This window comes from Ictalurus punctatus, chromosome 29, assembly GCF_001660625.3.
Source record: "Ictalurus punctatus breed USDA103 chromosome 29, Coco_2.0, whole genome shotgun sequence".
In the NCBI taxonomy this organism is placed as follows: domain Eukaryota; kingdom Metazoa; phylum Chordata; class Actinopteri; order Siluriformes; family Ictaluridae; genus Ictalurus; species Ictalurus punctatus.
This window is the reverse complement of record NC_030444.2, coordinates 13,137,674-13,146,109: the sequence shown is the minus strand read 5'-3', so window position 1 is coordinate 13,146,109 and position 8,436 is coordinate 13,137,674.

Sequence of the window (8,436 nt, the reverse complement as noted above, 5' to 3'; positions counted from 1 at the left end):
TCAAATTGAGGTTGAATAAAGATTAATCTCTAATTTATTGGTTAAAATCTAATTTGAATTCCAGTGATTTTTTTATTTTTTGTTCATTTAACTGAAACAGCCATCATTTTTATAATTAATTACATTTTACTTAATTTAATTCACTGCTATGAAAATGGTTTGCATTTCTAATGAGGGCCTGAAATAAGAGGATTACACTCACAATAGATGGTGTATGTTGGTGTTTGATGGTTGGTGTTGGTGTTTGATGGTTGGTGTTGGTGTTTGATGGTTGGTGTTGGTGTTTGATTGTGTATGTTGGTGTTTGATGGTTGGTGTTTGATGGTGTATGTTGGTGTTTGATGGTTGGTGTTGGTGTTTGATGGTGTATGTTGGAGTTTGATGGTGTATGTTGGTGTTTGATGGTCGGTGTTGGTGTTTGATGGTCAATGTTGGTGTTTGATGGTTGGTGTTGGTGTTTGATGGTGAATTTTAGTGTTTGATGGTGAGTGTTGCTGTTTGATGGTCAATGTTGGTGTTTGATGGTTGGTGTTTGATGGTGAATTTTAGTGTTTGATGGTGAGTGTTGGTGTTTGATGGTCAATGTTGGTGTTTGATGGTGAATGTTGGTGTTTGATGGTGAATTTTAGTGTTTGATGATGAGTGTTGGTGTTTGATGGTGAATGTTGGTGTTTGATGGTGAATGTTGGTGATTGATGATGAATGTTGGTGTTTAATAGCGATAAGGAATGTTAGTGTTTGATTTAATGGTGGAGAATGTTGTTTGATGGCTGTTTTTTGGTGGCAAATGTTAGTGCTTATCACAGCTATATGGATTACATTCCCATCAGGGTTGTGATAAAAACATTTTTGTGTGATAGTGGATCATGATATGAACGATGGCTCGGGACATGACATGATGTCTGGACTCACCATGTGCTTTTAACAAAAAATTTTTTTTTTTTAAAAGGATTTTACTTCCTGTTTTGTACTCTGCTCTTCTCTATCATTGGTTCATTTCTTTGATTATTTACACCTGTCATTTGTTTTTGCTGAGTAGTTTGTTTATTAATATCTTTTGTGTTCCCTGTATTAAACCAAAGTCTTATTTAGCACATTATTCCGAATCTCGGGTTTTCCCAGTGGTTCCCGGGATTTCTCCAGTTTCGAATGATGGATTTTCGCTGTTTAACCAGAGGTAAACCAATTCCTTGCTCAGGTAAACATACAAAAAAATTATTGTAGTAAGCAAACCGGCTACATCAAACTTTAAAAACATTGCAGAAACATTATTTCAGAATGTATTGAAAGCTTTACTTAACATTCTGATAATGTTCTGTGTTAGCTGAGATTGTAAAACAGCAATGAAATTCTGTTCCTTGGGGGGGTTTTGTTGTTGTTTTTGTTGTTGTTGTTATCTGTAACGTAGATGAGTCCCAGCTGAAAAAAATAATCAGGAGATGAATATCTCAGTCACACTCAACAGCATTGATCACTGTTTGTAAGTGTGTGTGTGTGTGTGTGTGTGTGTGTGTGTGTGTGTGTGTGTGTTATACCATGAAGGATAAACACCCTTCATCCTGCAAATTAGCCTCAGCCACATCAAAACAAAAGGATATCGATCGTCTCCGCATTTCAGTCAGCCTAATGAGATTTCATTTATTCCATTTATTTTCTGCTTATCAGACGGTGAAGCCCCATGTTTTATTGAATGGCCTCCCGGTGCTGTTGTTTATCACTCAGAAAATTGTTTAACTCAACAGTTATTGCTTTTTGTGCAGAAATATTGTCTTCATGGAATAACATGTTATCTGAATCTGCATTTCGGGATTCTATTGGTCCATATATTTTCATTTTCTCTAATGGAAATATTCACTAAAATTGAATTACTGGTATCTTGGGAGCTAGCGAATGAATTCGAGGAACGTTTGATGAACATGACGTTACTCCAGCAGAACTGAATGTTTTACCTTTTTTTTTTTTTTTTTTTTTACATTTTATTTATTTAAATTTTTTTTAAACCTATTTCTCCCCCCCCCCCCCCCCCTACAACAGATGGATTACACACAGTCGGTAATTGTACGCACTACTTAGCTTTGAGTTTTATTACATTAGAATTCATTAGAAATAAATCATCAGCCACAATGCTACATTCCTAATCAGAGATGCTATTACTCATATGCTAGCTAACATAAGCAATAAAATGTTATCCCAGTCACTGACCGTTAAGGCCATGCAAACCGTTAACACAAACACAAGCCAAACCAAACAAAAGCTAACCCAGCTACAAGCTAGCCCAAACACTAGATAACCCAAACACTAGTGACTAACACAAAGCTAAACACTGGATCTAAATATTAAATAGCTGAAAAATCAGAATCAGGGTTTTTTTCTTAAGGAACATTTTAGAAAACAATTTAGAGAACAAAAGGACAGTTAATATAACAGTTTAAAGACTAGTTTAGAGAGCGGATTAGAGAATCTGCTTTAGAGGATCAGCTCTAAAGAAGAGTTTTGATAATCAGATTTTGGGAGCAGTTATAGAATCTGCTTTAGAGAACCGTTTAAAGAGAAGATTCGAGAATCAGCCGTAGAGAATTAGCTTTAAAGAACACTTTAGAGATCAATTGAATGGACAGTTTAGAAAATAGGATTAGGAGAATCAGATTTAGAGAATCAGGTTTAGGGAATTAGGTTTAGAGAATCAGGTTTAGAGCAGTTTAGGGTATCAGATTCAGATAATCCGGTTTATAGAATCAGGTTTAGAGAACAGTTTAGAGAATCAGATTTACGGAATCAGATTTAGAGACAGTTTAGGGTATCAGATTCAGATAATCAGGTTTAGGGAATCAGGTTTAGAGAATCAGATTTACGGAATCAGATTTAGAGACAGTTTAGGGTATCAGATTCAGATAATCAGGTTTAGGGAATCAGGTTTAGGGAATCAGATTTAGGGAATCAGATTTAGAGAGCAGTTTAGGGTATCAGATTCAGATAATCAGGTTTAGGGAATCAGGTTTAGGGAATCAGGTTTAGGGAATCAGGTTTAGAGCAGTTTAGGGTATCAGATTCAGATAATCCGGTTTAGGGAATCAGGTTTAGGGAATCAGGTTTAGGGAATCAGGTTTAGGGAATCAGGTTTAGAGAATCAGGTTTAGAGCAGTTTAGGGTATCAGATTCAGATAATCCGGTTTAGGGAATCAGGTTTAGGGAATCAGGTTTAGGGAATCAGGTTTAGGGAATCAGGTTTAGGGAATCAGGTTTAGAGCAGTTTAGGGTATCAGATTCAGATAATCCGGTTTAGGGAATCAGGTTTAGGGAATCAGGTTTAGAGAATCAGGTTTAGGGAATCAGGTTTAGAGAAGTTTAGGGTATCAGATTCAGATAATCCGGTTTAGGGAATCAGATTTAGAGAACAGTTTAGAGAATCAGATTCAGATCATCCGGTTTAGGGAATCAGGTTTAGAGAATCAGGTTTAGGGAATCAGATTTAGAGAACAGTTTAGAGAATCAGATTCAGATAATCAGGTTTAGAGAATCAGGTTTAGAGAATCAGGTTTAGAGAACAGTTTAGTGAGACATTCCAGGCTCAGGTTTGGTTTGGTCTTAAAGCTGTAATTACTCTGTAGGTCACGGCGTGTTAAATCTGGTGAATATTCCTCAGGGCCTTTGGCGTATGCTGCCTTTGCTGCTTAATTAACACTCATCTTCGAGTCCCCTGATGATTAAATTACCTCTCAGTTTATTCGCTGTAATATACGGTGTATATTTTTAGCACACAGTGAAGGACAAAATGTCTTGGTTTCGCCTTGCGATTGTCTGATTTAATAACGTGTGCAGGAGATAATGCTAAATAAATCTGTAAATCTGTGTTACAGTGCTAAAAGCTAACTAATTAACAGTATGACACAACAGAGTGTGAAGGAATACTTTCTCGTGTGCATCTCCATTTAACAGCAACTAATCAGCAGATACTTAACTGATGAGCAAAACTTTGCCAAACTCTTAGCCCGCTTGCTAATTGGCTAATTAAGGGTTAGCGGCCGAGTTTTGTGCCCTACAAACAGCAGACACAAGTAAAGCTTAAATGCATACGACTTCTAGCTTTATATTACAGATAACAACAGCTTTACACTTCCTCACCCACATCATTTTTATTTCATTGTATCGTGGAATGGCTAATTATCATTGTTTTCTCTCTACTCATTGTCTTTCTGTTTAAAAAAAAAAAAAAAAAAAAAAGGGCTAAAATAAAACGCACTCTTCGACTAAGCTTTACTTCTATCCCTGCTTCATTTTTTTTCAGGAAAAGGAAGATGAATAGATCTGGATAAACCGCTGATGTTTGTGGTCTCCTTACTAAATGCCAGAGGAAGCCAACCCCCCCCCCCCCTTTTAAATGTCAGTTTATTTATCACAATTAATGAAAGAAATCTGATTGATTTTAAAAACATTTTTTTCCCACCATACTGTAATATGCTATATATAATAAATCATATAAATCCTATTTAATCTATTTCTAAGTCTACACCCGACCTCCGAATTGCTCTCGCCGCTCTACTGGTAATTAAATAAAATAAAATAATGGAACAAAAAAATAATGATGAAAAGATGGATATGAGCGCGAGTTTCGGATTTCAGCTTTTATTTCCTGGTGTATATACATCCAGATGTTTGATGTTGAACAACTGAAAACATAGAACTTTTTGTATCAGACCACCCAATATTTAGGTGAGCAAAAGTATAGGAACGGATGAGTCTTAAAGTAAATGAAAGTTTCTGGAGTCATCAACAGTGACCTTTACTGATGCGAGAGAGGCCTGCGGGTCCTTAATGTTGTCCTTGGGTCTTTTGTGACTTCCTGGAGGAGTCGTCGCTGTGCTCTTGGAGGAATTTTGGAAGGTCGGCCGCTTCTGGGAAGGTTCACTGCCGTGCCAAGTTTTTCCATTTGGAGATAACGGCTCTCGCTGTGGTTCTTTGGAGTCCCGGAGCCTTTGAAATATCTTTGTAACCCTTCCCAGACTGATGCATTTCAATCACCACCTTCTTCATCATTCCTGGACTTTCTTTCCACTCTGCCATAGTGTGTTACCGAGACCTTTTAACCGACTTCACGCTGTTGAAAACGTTCTGTTGAAGTGTTGATGTGATTGAACAGGGTTCGCAGTAATCAGGCCTGGTTGAACCCCATTATAAATACAGTCTCGTAGATTTGCGGAATTACGGGGGCAAATACGTTTTCACACAGGACCGGTCGGTATTGGATAACTTCAATAAATAACATGATCACTTAAAAACCGTATTTAGTGTTTACTCAGGTTGCCTTTGTTTGATCTTAGATTGTGTTTTAATTTCTGAAACAGTTTAGTACGAGATGTACGCAAAAACAGAAGAAATCAGGATGGGGGCCAATACTTTTTCGCAGCACCGTAGCTTTAATTGACCTTCCCGTGTTACCGTGTTTTTGGTGATCTACGCACTACACACCATTTTAAATTCATTTAAAATCGGTTTCTTTTCGTTAATTAAACCCCCCCCCCCCCCCCCCACTTTTTCACAGACGGCTCTGGAGTAGAAGGAGGAGGAGGGGAGGATGGACTGTTTTATTAAACAACTGTAAATATGAAGAATTAAAAATGCAGCTCAAGAGCACCTGAACATCTCTCTAGTGGAATATTAAAGAGGAACATACTCTCTCTCACACACACACACACACACACACACACACTGATTCCTGGTGAATTAGGAAAATGTAAGGCTTTTATTTTTCTCCAGACGTCTGGATTGTAATTTGAGGAGAAGACGGAGTTGAGCAGCGTTTGTGGAAGGCAGATGCATGGAGATGAATTCAATCTTTGCTTTTGTTGCGAGTGTGAGAGTTTGTTAGTGTTTGTTAGAGTTGATCAAACTCTGTAAAGAGAAGCTTTTTAGGGTTTGGAAGTTTTTCAAAAATCTGCTGGAAATTAGGTTTCGCTAAAAGTCTGAGGAAGCGGTGTTTCTGCTTTATTCTGATAAACTACTGAAGACTGCGAGCGATCCTCTAAACAAATCAACTTTACATTTTTATTTATTCAGCCTGCAGACGCTTTTATCCAAAGTGACGGATAAATGATGCCAAAAGCCATCAAAGCACAGTTTGACGACTCGAGTGCTCAGATACAGTGCAGGTTGCTTCTAGTACATATTGTGTGTGTGTGTGTGTGTGTGTGTGTGTGAGTGTGTGTGGGGTGTATATATGTGTGTGTGTGTGTGTGTGTGTGTGTGTGTGTGTGTGTGTATGGGGTATATATGTATGTATGTATGTATGTATGTATGTATGTATGTGTGTGTGTGTGTGTGTGTGTGAGTGTGTGTGTGTGGGGTATATATGTGTATGTCTGTGTATGGGGTGTGTGTGTGTGTGTGTGTGTGTGTGTGTAGTATGTTTGTGTGTGTGTGTAGTATGTTTGTGTGTGTGTGTGTTTGCGTTTATGGGGTGTGTGTGTGTGTGTGTGTGTGTGTGTGTGTGTGTGTGTATGGGGTATATATGTGTGTGTATGGGGTATGTGTGTGTGTGTGTGTGTGTGTGTGGTATGTTTGTGTGTGTGTATGGGGTATGTGTGTGTGTGTGGTATGTTTGTGTGTGTGTGTATGTATGTGTAGTATTTGTGTGTGTGTATGGGGTATGTGTGTGTGTGGTATGTGTGTGTGTGTGTGTGTGTGTGTGTGTGTGTGTGTGTGTGTGTGTATGGGGTGTGTGTGTGTGTGTTTGTGTGTATGGGGTATATATGTGTGTATGTGTGTGTGTGTGTATGTGTAGTATGTTTGTGTGTATGTGTGTGTGTGTTTGCGTTTATGGGGTATATATGTGTGTGTGTGTGTGTGTGTGTGTGTGTGTATGTATGTGTAGTATATGTGTGTGGTATGTTTGTGTGTGTGTATGGGGTATGTGTGTGTGTGTGTGTGTGTGTGTGTGTGTGTATGGGGTGTGTGTGTGTGTGTGTGTGTGTGTGTGTGTGTGTGTGTGTGTGTGTATGGGGTGTGTGTGTGTGTGTGTGTGTGTGTGTAAGAACAGGAGCTAACTTGATTCTTGGATGTTCTGCTACATTAAATGTACCTATAAATGGATAAAAGTATGACGTCATTCTTTAATAAATTGAAAATTGTAATCATTTACAAACCCCCCCCCACCCCCCCACCACCAAAAAAAAGACTAGAGGTGAATAGATTTGTGTAAACACCCCCCCCCCACACACACACACACAGATTCTCAGAAATAGACCTTAATTTATGCACTTACACGACAGAATAAAAGCCTAATTTATGTTAACGAGCGCTTTTTGTTCATAAGATGTTCACATTGTGAAGAAAATATAACATTAAATCACATTTTCGGGGTTAAATACATGAACACTACGGCGTCTCATTACTATTTATCAGCTTAGTTTTCCCACTCTACTCATTTTCCCCCCTAATAACCATGTGTGTTTCAAAATGTCAAGCATCTGTGTGTGTGTGTGTGTGTGTGTGTGTGTGTGTTTTAATAGGGAAATGTTTTAAATATGTGTTCTCATAATTCACAGTAAATTATGAGACTTAGTGCAAAATACAATTAGTGCGCAAAAATATTATTTAACCTTTATAATATCGTGTGTGTGTGTGTGTGTGTGTGTGTGTGTGTGTGTGTGTGTGTGTGTGTGTTTGTTACATTCATCATCCACAAACTGAAAAATATATTTAAAAAAAAATAAGACATTTTAGTAAAAGAAAATATCTTGGAGATGGTGGTCAAATGTATGTAATATTGTTTATTATTAAAGCTATTTCTAGACACTTTTTTTTTTTTTTTTTTTTTTTTTTTTTTTTTTTTTTTACAAACTAACCTCAAGCTATTTGCAAATCTTAAGAAAAGAAGCTAAATTATCTGCAGAGTTATAGAACAAGATGATTTCAATCGCCAAGATATTTTCACTCACCAAGATGAAAAATAAATAAATAAATAACTGTATTGTTATTCACTAAAATTTGCACCTCGTCATCACCTGTACGTCCGAGTGTGTGAGAACCCACCGGGGTAAATGAAGAGGAGCGTGCTTTCAGCCGAGCAGAAGCCTCTAATCAGTGGCATGGTCTGGAAAATGATTGTAATTAAGAAAACCCACGGAATGAAATGGAGCACGTGCAAACAAATGAAACCATCGCTGATTGCAGCCGTAAGAAGATTCTGGGGGGAAAAAAACAAGCCCCAAGACAACAGCCCCTCTCTCTGGCATGTGACCTTTCGGAAAAGAAAACAGGCGAGTTTTTGTAAAAGATCACGGTGATATGAGTGAGTAACCTTTCAGCTTCTCTCGATTAAGGATGTGATACAGAGGAGGTCATTGAGGCGACGTTGCTCAGAGCTGGAGCTGCTGTTGGACTGAAATCTAACGCTGACGGACTTCAGGATGATGTTCATTTCGTATTTAAAGCATTGTT